Genomic DNA, 12,275 nt, shown 5'->3' on the forward strand with positions numbered 1-12,275 from the left:
GCGTCGCCACCACCAAAGCTCCCACCGAGCTCGACCTTCGAGCCGGGTGGGCTTGTCGCGCGTCTAATATCCTGCGAGCTCACGCCGAAGCCTGATGCCTCGAGCCCGGGAGCACCCATCTGAGGCGGGGCCTGCCCCATGCCGAGCTGCAACAGGAGTCCCACCCGAGCTCGGCAGAAAGGTCGAAAAACTCGAGCGGCAGATCGAGGCGCTCCACAGCCAGAAGGCAAGACGTGAAGATGACTTTGAGTTCACTACCAAATCACCTTTCTCTCGCCAGATCGAAGATGAGCCGGTCCCACCAAGGTTCAAAATGCCTCAGACAGAGCCCTACAACGGGACCACCGACCCCCTTGACCACTTAGAGAGCTACCAAGCCCTTATGGCATTGCAAGGGTCCTCAGAGGCTGTGCTCTGCAAAGCCTTCCCTGCAACCCTCCGAGGAGCGGCTCGGCTTTGGTTCTTCGGTCTGAAATCGAGCACTGTGTCCTCCTTTGAGCAGCTCGGCAGGCAGTTCGCTGCCAACTTCGCTGCCAGTCGACGCCAGCGGCGAACATCGGATTCTCTCCTCAATATCAAGCAAAAGAAAGGAGAGTCCCTTAAAGACTACATTGACTGTTTCACTGCTGCAACGTGGGAGGTTCGCGATCTCGACCAGTCAATTGCAATGCCAGCATTGAAGACTGGAGCTCGGTCCAACAAATTTGTCTTCTCGATTGAGAAGAGCTTCCCTGCCGACTTTGTTAAAATGTTGGCCCGAGCTCGCAAGTACGCCAAGGCTGAGGAAGCCATGGCCTCTCGACGGGAAGCAGCCGAACGACCTGCCAAGATGCAAAAGAAGCACCCCGAGGAGCGCTCCCAACTAAGCAGCAGATCCTCCTGGCGCGAGGAGAATCCTCCTTAGCCCAAAAGTCCAACTCGGCAGAGGTTTTCCCTCCAAAAATTCGAGGAATACACTCCCCTCACATCCACCTGAGCCGAGATCCTCATGGAGATTGAGGGTCGGGGCTACCTCCGACCTCCCCCAAAAACATGGCCGTCATAGTTGCAGAAGCACTCGAAGAAGTACTGCTGCTTCCACCGAAATTATGGCCACGACACGAAAGATTGCTACCAGCTCCGTGACGAGATCGAGGCACTCATCCGCCGAGGTCGACTGGGTTGGTTCGTCCGTGACTAAAAGGAGGGAGCCAGAAGAACGGGACCCAGGGCCCCCTTTATGGAGACCAAAAGGGCGTTGAAACCCCTCATAGCCATGCTGTAGTTATTGCAAAGTCTGACGTAAAAGGACTTGTGGATAATAAAAGCACTACGGACATCTTGTTTCTTGATGCCTTCCAATGGTTGTAAAACAACTGGAGAAGATGAGCTACCCTCTGGCCGACTTAACAGAAGGTCCCGTACCGGCAAAAGGGGTTATCGGCCTGCTAATCACGGCTGCGCGCACGGCCCGAGAGAGTACTGTGAAGCTAAACTTTCTCGTAGTCCAGGTCGACTCGGCCTTCAACGCTACTATTGGCCGACCAGGCGCTCTCCGAGCTGCGGTCCCTATTTGCCACCCTCTCGTGCGGTTCTCCGCTGGCCGAGCTTAATATGGAGAAGAAGACTCTCTCAATATAGCTCCTATATACTACATGTCGACGACTTTGTGGCCTTGGGGGGCAGTGGCGTAGCCCAAAACTTAACGCCTGCCCCCTAAGGGTCTCCAACGACTCTCCGCCGGTGCTGAGCCAAGTCCTGAGGGACTTTGGAGCTCGGGAGCCGTCAAAATGCCTCCAAAAGGCACGAGACGTCACTTCGGCTTTAAATAATTTCAATATTCAATATATTCCCAGGTCGGAGAAGGCAAAAGCTGACCTGCAAAAATCTACATCTCCAACGTCGCCCCGATTTGAGTGGGGGCGCACAGTCACCAACGGACAAGGTCCATCGTCTCCAGATATCTACATCTCCAACGTCGCCCCGATCTGAGTGGGGACGCACGGTCGCCAACGGACAAGGTCCGTCGTCTCCGGATATCTACATCTCCAACGTCGCCCCGATCTGAGTGGGAGCGCACGGTCGCCAACGGACAAGGTCCGTCGTCTCTGGATATCTACATCTCCAACGTCGCCCCGATCTGAGTGGGAGCGCACGGTCGCCAACGGACAAGGTCCATCGTCTCCAGATATCTATATCTCCAACATCGCCCCGATCTGAGTGGGAACGCACGGTCGCCAACGGACAAGGTCCGTCGTCTCCGGATATCTACATCTCCCTGCTGAGGCGACCACAAGCCAAAGAAGGCCACTAAGTCGACCTGAAGCACTTAGCTCCAACTGCATGAGAGGTACACCCTACTTGGCACGTACATCTTCATAGACATTTGGCTATATTACAGGATGATCGACGACTGGACTACTACCTTCGCTCGAGCCAAAAAGCAGCTCAAACTCGGAAGTCAGAGGATAGTGTTGGGGGAAAAAATTGACCACCCACAAATTAAAGCACCCAAATCAGAAGGCTGAGCCGAGTTCATGCAAACCGAGCTCAGAAGGCTGCCGAGCACAGAAGGCCGAGACCAGAAGGCTGCCGAGCTCAGAAGGCCGAGCATAGCAGGCCGAGACCAGAAGGCTGCCGAGCACAGAAGGCTGTCGAGCTCAGAAGGCTGCCGAGCTCAGAAGGTCGAGCACAAAAGGCCGAGCTGATCTCAGAAGGCCGACCTCGTCGTCTATACGCTGCGGCCATGCCCTGCAGCAGCCTCACCGCACCATGCTTTACTTGCCGGCCACGCCGCTAGAGATGGGCAATGGGCCGGGCCGCCCATGGCCCGGCACGACCCGGCACGAAGCAGGCCGTCCCAGGCACGACCTGCTTGCTACAGTAACAGGCCGTGCCTAGCACGGCCCATAAAAGGGGGCCGAGTTGGGTTACCAATTTCCGGCCCGCGGGTCGAGCCCGGCACGGCCCATAAGGGCCTGGGCTGGCACGACTCGTGGGCCAAGCACGGCATGGCCCGCGAGCCAGCCCGGCACGGCCCATAAGGGCCTGGGCTGGCATGATTCGTGGGCCTGGGCCCGGGCCCGATACGGCCCGCGAGCCAGCCCGGAACGGCCCATAAGGGCCTGAACCGGGCCTGGGCCGGGCCAGGCACGGCCCGTCCCCCTTAAAATAAATGAAAATAAATTTTTTTAATAAATTAATAAATATTGAAAACTAAGAATTTATTAATATAAAGCCACCTTAATGGTGGGGGTTTGGCATAGACCCCAGAAGGCTGCCGAGCACAGAAGGCCGAGCACAGAAGGCCGAGACCAGAAGGCTGCCGAGCTCAGAAGGCCGAGCACAGAAGGCCGAGCGCAGAAGGCCGGGCGCAGCAGCTCAGAAGGCCGAGCACAGAAGGCCGGGCTGACCTCAGAAGGCCGACCTCGTTGTCTATACGCTGCGGCCATGCCCTGCAGCAGCCTCACCGCACCATGCTTTTCTTCCCGGCCACGCCGCGACATATCAATCACGGACCATACCCTGCTACGACTGTCAACGCCTCACCATTTTCAAGAATGTACTGCACTGCGCGCCACAAGCAAGCTCTGGCTACGCGCCATCTCCTCCCATGATGGGAACGGGCCATCCACGGCAACTCAGTACTTCACACGCCCACGTCCAATCGTGACGGTAGCCCATTAATTCGCCCAGTCACATCACAGGTAACCCTGCCACTCTCCCTATAAAAAAGGGGGTTTCTTCCTCCCAAGGGAGGGCTTCGGACTTCTACATACAGTCCATCTCCTTCTCTAAAATTAAGCCCCCCTTTGACTTAAGCATCGGAGGGCCGGCGCCGAAAACCTCGACCACCAGCATTTTGCAGGTCTCCCGGAGGACGCCGCCCGCCGACGAACCGCCACCCACCATTCTCGCATCGGAGCTCCTCCTCCTCAGCCGACGGCCGCCCTTGGATCCAATTTTCAGCAACAGGTTGCTAGCACTGAAAGACCCAAAGGAAATCACTGTGCTACCAAAACAAAGCATGTGGTGGACCTATCTAAAAACAATGTCAAACCAAAGAATAAAGAGAGATCACACTCCATCACTGCAAGATATCTAAAGCCAGTATCACTGCAACAGGCTCCAATAATTTCCAGTTTGCTGCTTGTTTTTTTTAACATGAACACGTCAAAACATTGTGCGGGTGAAGGAAAGCGTGGTAGCAGGGTTTCATATTCCCAACCACAATAAATGCAAGAAAGCTGTCAACATACATCAATCCAATTCAATGGAAAAGAAAGGCACTTTTTATTTTTCAGCCACGCAAGCGTGTTGGAGCCGCTAGTCTCCCTCGCGATCGCCCGCGGGATCGCGATCGCGATCCGATCCACGGGGAAAGAAAGTGAAGATAAAATCGTCATTACAAAATTTTATTTAAATTTTAATTTATATAAATATATATATTTTTAACAGTGTTAGGATAATTCTTAGCCATTTGTATAATAACAGTATTTTATAAAGATATAGATACAAATATTAATTTTAAGAGAATATACATGTAAATTTGAATATTTAAAAAAATATTCATGCAATTTTTTTTTTTAAAAAAAAATTGTGCTTTGGAATGCCTCTTGCACTTCAGTGCTACTCTTAACGGACCGAGATCCTCTCATGACTGAAGTGGATAGATCTTCTCGTCCCCATAATTTTTGTCATTGTTTTCCTCAGCATGTAAAGCTACATGCATGAATGGCAGCGCACAGATATAGCAACGCTTGAAAGAAAGAGGGGATAAAAATGGAGGTCGATCTCTCATGAAGATGAATGTCGGTGTTTTCATTCTCAAAAGCCAGGTTAGTATGGCTTGAAGACTAATAAAAGTTACCTTGGCTTTTAGTCATGATCCAGTGAAGAAGTCGAATTAATTTGTTTGAGATATAGGATTTGGTCCTTTGGTGCTATTTTATTTCTATTATTAAAGACCTATATATTCGCAGCCCAAGGAATTGTAGTTGGTTGTCATTCCACTTGTAAGCTTCCTCTAAGTTAGGCTCCATGCATGGGCTTATGGGTTGCTTAGCATCCGCTATCACGATAGTGAAAAGGTTTTATAGCCTCTGTTCCCCACACACACACACACACACACACACACACACAGAGAGAGAGAGAGAGAGAGAGAGAGAGAGAGAGAGAGAGAGAGAGAGAGAGAGAGAGAGAGAGAGAGAGAGTTTATATCTCTGTTCCATCACCTTCTGTATATTTCAGGAGTTATATATATTAGTGTAGAGGCCCCCATTTGAGTTGGGCCGGCCTCTGAGTAAGGGCGGCCCAACTCGTGGAGATGGGGGAGGGAGTCTCCCGATCGAAACGCCTCCCTCCCCTGTTTTTCGGAAACCTCCTCCCCCTCCTCCCGAATCCACAGGAAAGAGGGATCTCAGGGTGATAAAACCCTAGCAACCGGGCGAGAATCGCCCCCTCCTCTTTCTAGGACATCCGTCGAGAGCCTTTCCCCACACACAAAAAAAAAAAAGAGGGTTTGGGTCTTGCCTTACCGCGGGAGGAACCGGAGCGGTCGCCGACGATCCGGCTGGGAGGATCTCGCCGGAGGCAAGGTGAGTCGTCCCTCCTCCTTCCTCATTCTCTAGATCCCTATTTCATTCGAATCCGGCCGGTGAGCCGTTGGGTTGGAGACAAGAAGTCTCCGGTTTCCCCCCTCCCGTTCGACCGCCCATCGTCGGGTTGGCGCGTGGCAGCCATCGCCGGACGTGGCGCATGGCCGGCACCATGTTGGGGGCGTCGACCGCTGGGGTCGCCGGCCACCGGTGGCCACTGCCACCGAGCACGCCATGGGGAGAAAAGAATGAGAGAGAGAGAGAGAGAGACAACTCTCTTCTTTGTAATTTTATTGACAGAGGGAAGGGAGGAAGGAAGTGAGAGGGGGAGAACAGCCGGGTTCCATCTTCCTTGTTCTCCTCCCACTCCAGTTGCTCTAGTTGCTCTATTTTAATTCCATGTTTTCTCTCTAGTTTAATATAGGGAAATCATGGACTGATGGTTAATCCTAGAGTGTTAGATACTAGTGGACCCTTAAGGGGATCCATAGGGGGTTTGGGTTTTATATATATTGGATAATTTTTAATGATGATTTGGTTCTATAGGGGAACAATCTGTTGGACGAGAGGACATTGAGCAGGATTCTGTGCATTCCGGTTCTTTATCGCCGTGAGGGCAGGTGATTGGTTGTCTAAATTTTCAACAAAAGTAAGAATCCTTGTACGCCAATTCTACATGATATAAATATTTTGCACTATATATATATATATATATATATATATATATATATATATATATATATGTTTGATATGCTATAATCCAGGCAAAACAAAATGGTTTTCATATTTAAATTGTATTTTGATCGTCTCTGCTTGTGATTGGTATAATGATAGATGCATGCATGCGCATAACCTACACCTGCAAAATTTGACTGATGGATGTGGTGCTCTAAACTAACCATATGATATTGGTTGCCCTGTCACGGGCTGGAAACGTGACTGTGGTTAGTTTATAGCCAGAAATAAATAAAAGAAAATGGATGTGTAGATGTAAACTGGATTATATGAAAAGGAACTTTGGGTTTATCTTGTTATTATGGCAGGCCCCGTCACAGGCTGAAAATGTGGTATTTTGGTAGGCCCCCTCACAGGCTAGAAATGTGGAACTATAATGTGCAGGCCCCGCCACAGGCTGAAAATGTGATATTTTGGTAGGCCCCCTCACAGGCTAGAAATGTGGAACTATAATGTGCAGGCCCCGCCACAGGCTGAAAATGTGATACTTTGGCAGGCCCCCTCACAGGCTAGAAATGTGGAACTATAATGTGCAGGCCCCGCCACAGGCTAAAAATATGATAATTTGGTTGCCCCACCACAGGCTAAGAAATGTGACCAAGATTTGACCCAAAGTCGGAAAGATAATTAAACCGGATCAAGTTGAAGAAAAGACATTGAAACTATAATACAGGTTTATGAGCTATCATATGCTATATATTTCTTGTGTGGCTGGACTTTTATTGATGTTTGATGTACATACTTGTATCGATTATTTGAGCTTTGATAGCCGGTTTATGACTTCATGATATGTGCTTGACTTGTCGTGGTTTTCAGATTTTTATTATTATTGTGTTGGTGTGGATGTGTAGGGATTCTTACTGGGCTGTAAAGCTCATCCCCTTTTCTTCTTTCTTTTTATCAGAGTTGCAGGATGCTTAGATTTGGATGGGATGGGCGCAGAGTGCAAGTATCAGAGTCATTAGCTAGTTAGTTTATTTGTCCCTCTTTGATGTCGATGAACATTTGAAGATCTTGTAATTGAACTAATTTGTTTATTTGGATATGTCGGACTTGTCTATTTGAATTACTAAATTAATCGTGGATTTATTGGAATTTTGTTAAACATAGGCCTTGCATGATCTTTAGGGCACTGCTCTAGGGCTCATGCGGCCGGTCGCGTGCCGGACCCGGGAGTTGGGTTCGGGGCGTGACAGAGTGGTATCAGAGCCAGGTTTAGGTATCCTAGGGTTTAGGTTCAGGTGAGAGTGAGTGGGGGAAGAATATCTAATGACTTATTAAAGTACCCTCTAGATACATTTTTCTTTGTAATCTTAAATGTTAAAGGTAACTTGTGTAGGTTGATATGGCACGAGGGAGTGGACGTGGGCGTAATAGGAGGCCGACTCGTTTTGCCGATGGCTCCGCTGCTTGGACGCCCTCCGAACAACAAGAAGATGTTCCACCCTCACCGGCCAGAAGTGTGCACCCGCAGGAACACCCCGTCAACCCTGTTGGTAGTGCTCTGGAAACGGGAACCCCGGAAACTCCAAGGACAGGAACCTCGGGTGAGCCTAGGATTCAACCGAATGAACCACTAAGTGCTTCTCAGATGATGGAAGCAATGATGCAACAACAAGCTACTTCCCGTTCAGATATGATGAGAATGATGGAGATGCAACAACGCTTCATGGAACAGCAGCAACAATTTATGCAGCAACAGTTACAACATCAGCGGCAGCAGATGACTCCTCAGTATTTACAGGGGGCTACAAGTCGGCAAGAGCATCATGTTAGTTTGGTAGAATTCAAAAAGTTTGCACCTTCAGCTTTTAAAGGCACTTCTGACCCTTTAGAGTCTGAGACTCGGCTGAATGAAATGGAAAAGGTTTTCAATGCTCTGAGATGCCCTGATGAGGATAGGGTTACTTTTGCTATATTTATGCTGCTGGGAGAAGCGGATATTTGGTGGAATGTGGAAAGAGGAAAGATGGGACAGAACGCTACATCTTTGACTTGGGAAGGATTTAAGCAGCTTTTCCGTGACAAGTATATTCCCCAAAGCGTGAGACGGCAGAAATTTCGAGAGTTTACCCGGTTAGAGCAAGGGAATATGACGGTCGCAGAGTATGCTGCAAAGTTTGAGGAACTGGCCAGGTATGCCCCAGGACAGGTGGAGAATGAAAGAGAACAAGCTGAGAAGTTTGAAAGTGGACTCAGAGCCCGAATCAGACAACAGGTGTCTACCTTCAAGCTTTCTTCCTACAATGATGTGGTTAACAAGGCTTTGGTAGTTGAAAGGGGTTTGAATGACACTCAAGAAGAGAGGGAAAGAATTTTGAAAAAGAGAAACAGACAAGCTGAGTTACAAAATAAGCATGGCAAAAATACTGAATTCAGGCCCAAGAAACAAACTACTGGGAATGATAAGACTCAGCGCAAGGAGACTGTGAAATGCTATAGATGTGGCGGACCCCACTATCAGAGCGAGTGCAACTGGTTTAATGGGAATTGTTTTTCATGTGGCCAACAGGGCCATAGGGCAGACACTTGTCCTAATCGCGGAGAGCAACAAACTCGACAGGCATCTCAGCCTATTCAGGGAGCTCCAACCAACCAAGCAACTCAGAATAAACAACAACGAGGAGGACAGCAGAGGCCTAGAACTCAGGGGCGAGTCTATGCTCTTACACAACACGATGCTGACGCCTCTAACACCGTAGTGACAGGTACAATTGAAATCTCATCCATGAATGCCTATATTTTGATTGATCCTGGAGCTACTCATTCTTTTGTATCTGCTGATTTTGTTGGAAGAAATAGTACATTGATTTCTTTGCCACTAGAGACTGAACTGTGTGTCTCCATCCCTAATGGAGATGTAATCTTAGTTAACTCTGTCTGCAAAGACTGTATCTTGAATATTGAAGGCAGGGAAATGAAAGTAGATTTACTAGTCCTAGTGATGAAGAATTTCGACATGATCCTTGGGATGGACTGGTTGGCAGCATATCATGCCACTGTTGACTGCTTCGAGAAAACAGTAAAATTTCAAATTTCTGGTCAGCCAGAGTTTACTTTTAGTGGCAACAGAGTGTTACCTCCGCCAAAAGTAATCTCAGCCATATAGGCCAAGCGACTCCTTCGGAAAGGTGATGAAGGATTCTTAGCCATGGTAGTGGGCACCCAGCTGGAAGAACTCAAACTAGAAGACATTCCTATTGTGAGGGAATTTCCAGATGTCTTTCCAGAGGATTTGCCAGGATTATCTCCTGATAGAGAGGTTGAATTCTCCATTGATTTGATTCCTGGCACTGGACCAATTTCTAAGGCCCCATACCGAATGGCTCCAGCTGAATTAAAAGTGCTAAAGGAACAACTACAGGAGCTGTTGGACAAAGGTTTCGTCAGGCCTAGTGTTTCTCCTTGGGGTGCTCCTGTACTATTTATGAAAAAGAAAGATGGCAGTTTTCGGCTTTGCATAGATTATCGAGAAATAAATGGAGTAACAGTGCGGAACAAATACCCTTTACCGAGAATTGATGATTTGTTCGATCAGCTGCAAGGGGCACAAATCTTCTCAAAACTTGATCTACGCTCCGGATATCACCAGTTGAGGATAAAGGCTGAAGACATACCAAAGACAGCATTCAGAACTAGATATGGACACTATGAGTTTTTGGTGATGCCCTTCGGGTTAACAAATGCACCAGCAGCCTTTATGGATCTTATGAATCGGGTGTTCAAATCCTACCTGGATCAATTTGTGGTAGTATTTATTGATGACATTCTAGTCTATTCAAAAAGTCCACAAGAGCATGAGGAGCATTTGAGGATAGTATTACAAAGTCTTAGAGAAAACAAGCTTTATGGCAAGCTGCAGAAATGTGAGTTCTGGTTAAACAGTATCACCTTTCTCGGGCACGTGATCTCCAAGGATGGCATCTCTGTCGACCCAAAGAAAGTAGAGGCAGTAGTTGATTGGAGTAGACCTACTAATGTGTCCGAGGTGCGCAGCTTTTTGGGAATGGCGGGATACTATCGGAGATTCGTTGAGGGATTCTCTCGTATTGCCATGCCTCTATCTCGTTGATGAGAGCACAAAAGTGCGACCTACATGTCACCAAAATTAGTGTTTTTGCTAACCGATAATAATAAATTCACTTAAATAATATTATATTTGGGTTTGACACAGGTTAGTATAAATTAAAGTTTAAATGCGCATTTGGTAGGGTTTAGAGGGATGCATCATAGCCCCAAACCGCGCGGGCCCAATCCTGTCATGATCTGATCAAGCACATTTGCACCCAAACATCCGAACCCGCGTGCGATCTCCCAGTGATCCTCGCGTTCCCTCCTTTCCGGATTAGCATCCGCACTCTTCCGAAATAGAGATTCCCACTCTCACTTCATCACAAAGAAAAAAAGAACTTTTTAATCTCCAATCCCATGAAGAATAGCTAAAAATAATATTCATTCCTGAAATTACTATTCATGCTGAAATCACTGTTCATATGAACAGTGTTCCGAGATGATACTGTTCATATGAACAGTGTTCCGTGAAAAAACTGTTCATATGAATAGTGTTACGTAAAAACATTGTTCATATGAACAGTGTTACGGGATTTTTTTTTTTTACTTCACTGTTCTTCTTCCTCCCAGCAGCGTCTACAGCTCATTCCATTCCCGCATCCAAGTATCCAGCAGCGCTCTTCAGCCTCCCACGTCCATCCCGTGATGCATCCCACGCTTCCGTGGTCCAAAGAAGGAATTCCGAGTCAGCTCCCAGTATCCCGTGATGCTTTCCAGTGATCCCGCAGCTTCCTCTTTTCCGGATCAATGTTTCCAGCTCCTCCCAAATAATCACGCGTCAAGCTCCTCTTCAGCGCGTTCCTAGTTTCCGGATCAGCGTCTCCTCCGTGATCCAAGCCGCCCACGTCCGATCGAACGCAGCCAGCTCCTCCCTCCTTCCGCTTCATCAACGCCTCCTTCATTCCGTGATCCGGCGATCCCGCACCACGTTTTCCCCTCTTCCGTGATGCTAGCAGTGGTCCCGCGGCGTCTCTCCAGCAATCAAGCCTCCGTCCGCACCATCCGCGTCGCTGCCAGCGCACTCCAACCGCACCGTGCCCAGCTTCCTTCCGCGATCGATCCCGGAACCTCAGCTCTCCAGCCAGCGGATCCCAGCAATCACGCACTCTCCCCCTCTCGACGCTTCAAGGATTGATCTATAAATAGGAGGAGCTCTCGGTTGAGGCGAAGAAAGAGGGGAAGGCCCTGTTTGTGAGAAAAAGAAAAAAAGAAACAGAGCATGGCTCTGTTTCGGGTTGAAAAGAAAGAATAAAAAATTAGGGAAGGAAGGAAGGAGAGTTTTCTTATTTTTCTTTCTTGGTTTTTATGTTTTATTTTTTGTAGAAGGAGGAAGCACTAGGCTTCCAAACTTCATTTTATTTTTTTTGTAATCATTCCTTTTTATGAAATCAATCAATTTCTTTCATGCAATCCTTGTTCTAGGTTTAGTTAAATTTCTATTTTCTTTATGCAATCGTTAAATTTTTCTTTTTATGCAATATATCTAATTTTTCTTTATTCAATTTATGTTCCAAGCTTCAATCTTCTTAAGCATTGTTTTCATCCATGTCAAAGTTTTCCTTTGAATAATTAAATATTTCATGAATTTATAAATGCTCTTCTATTTCAAGTATTTGTCTTTTCGTTATTTTCAAATGAAAAATAATTCTTCGGTAGGCTAGAAAATATTCAACATCTTCAACATAATGTTTTTCTTTTATTATCCAAAAATCGATTTCAAATCCGAGTGAATGTTCTAATTTTTATGCAACTCCAATCGCCTCCCTGTGGATCGACCTCTTACAACCGCTATTCTTCGAGTAGGAAAGGTAAGAGTATAATTAAATTTAACTTTTGTTCGTCGGTTCTAACAACGATCTGTCTAGCATATTTTTAGGTAGACAGGAAAATGAC

Source organism: Phoenix dactylifera, chromosome 1, assembly GCF_051530095.1.
Source record: "Phoenix dactylifera cultivar Ajwa chromosome 1, Ajwa_hap1_PhDact_Kaust_v1.1, whole genome shotgun sequence".
Classification (NCBI taxonomy): Eukaryota; Viridiplantae; Streptophyta; class Magnoliopsida; order Arecales; family Arecaceae; genus Phoenix; species Phoenix dactylifera.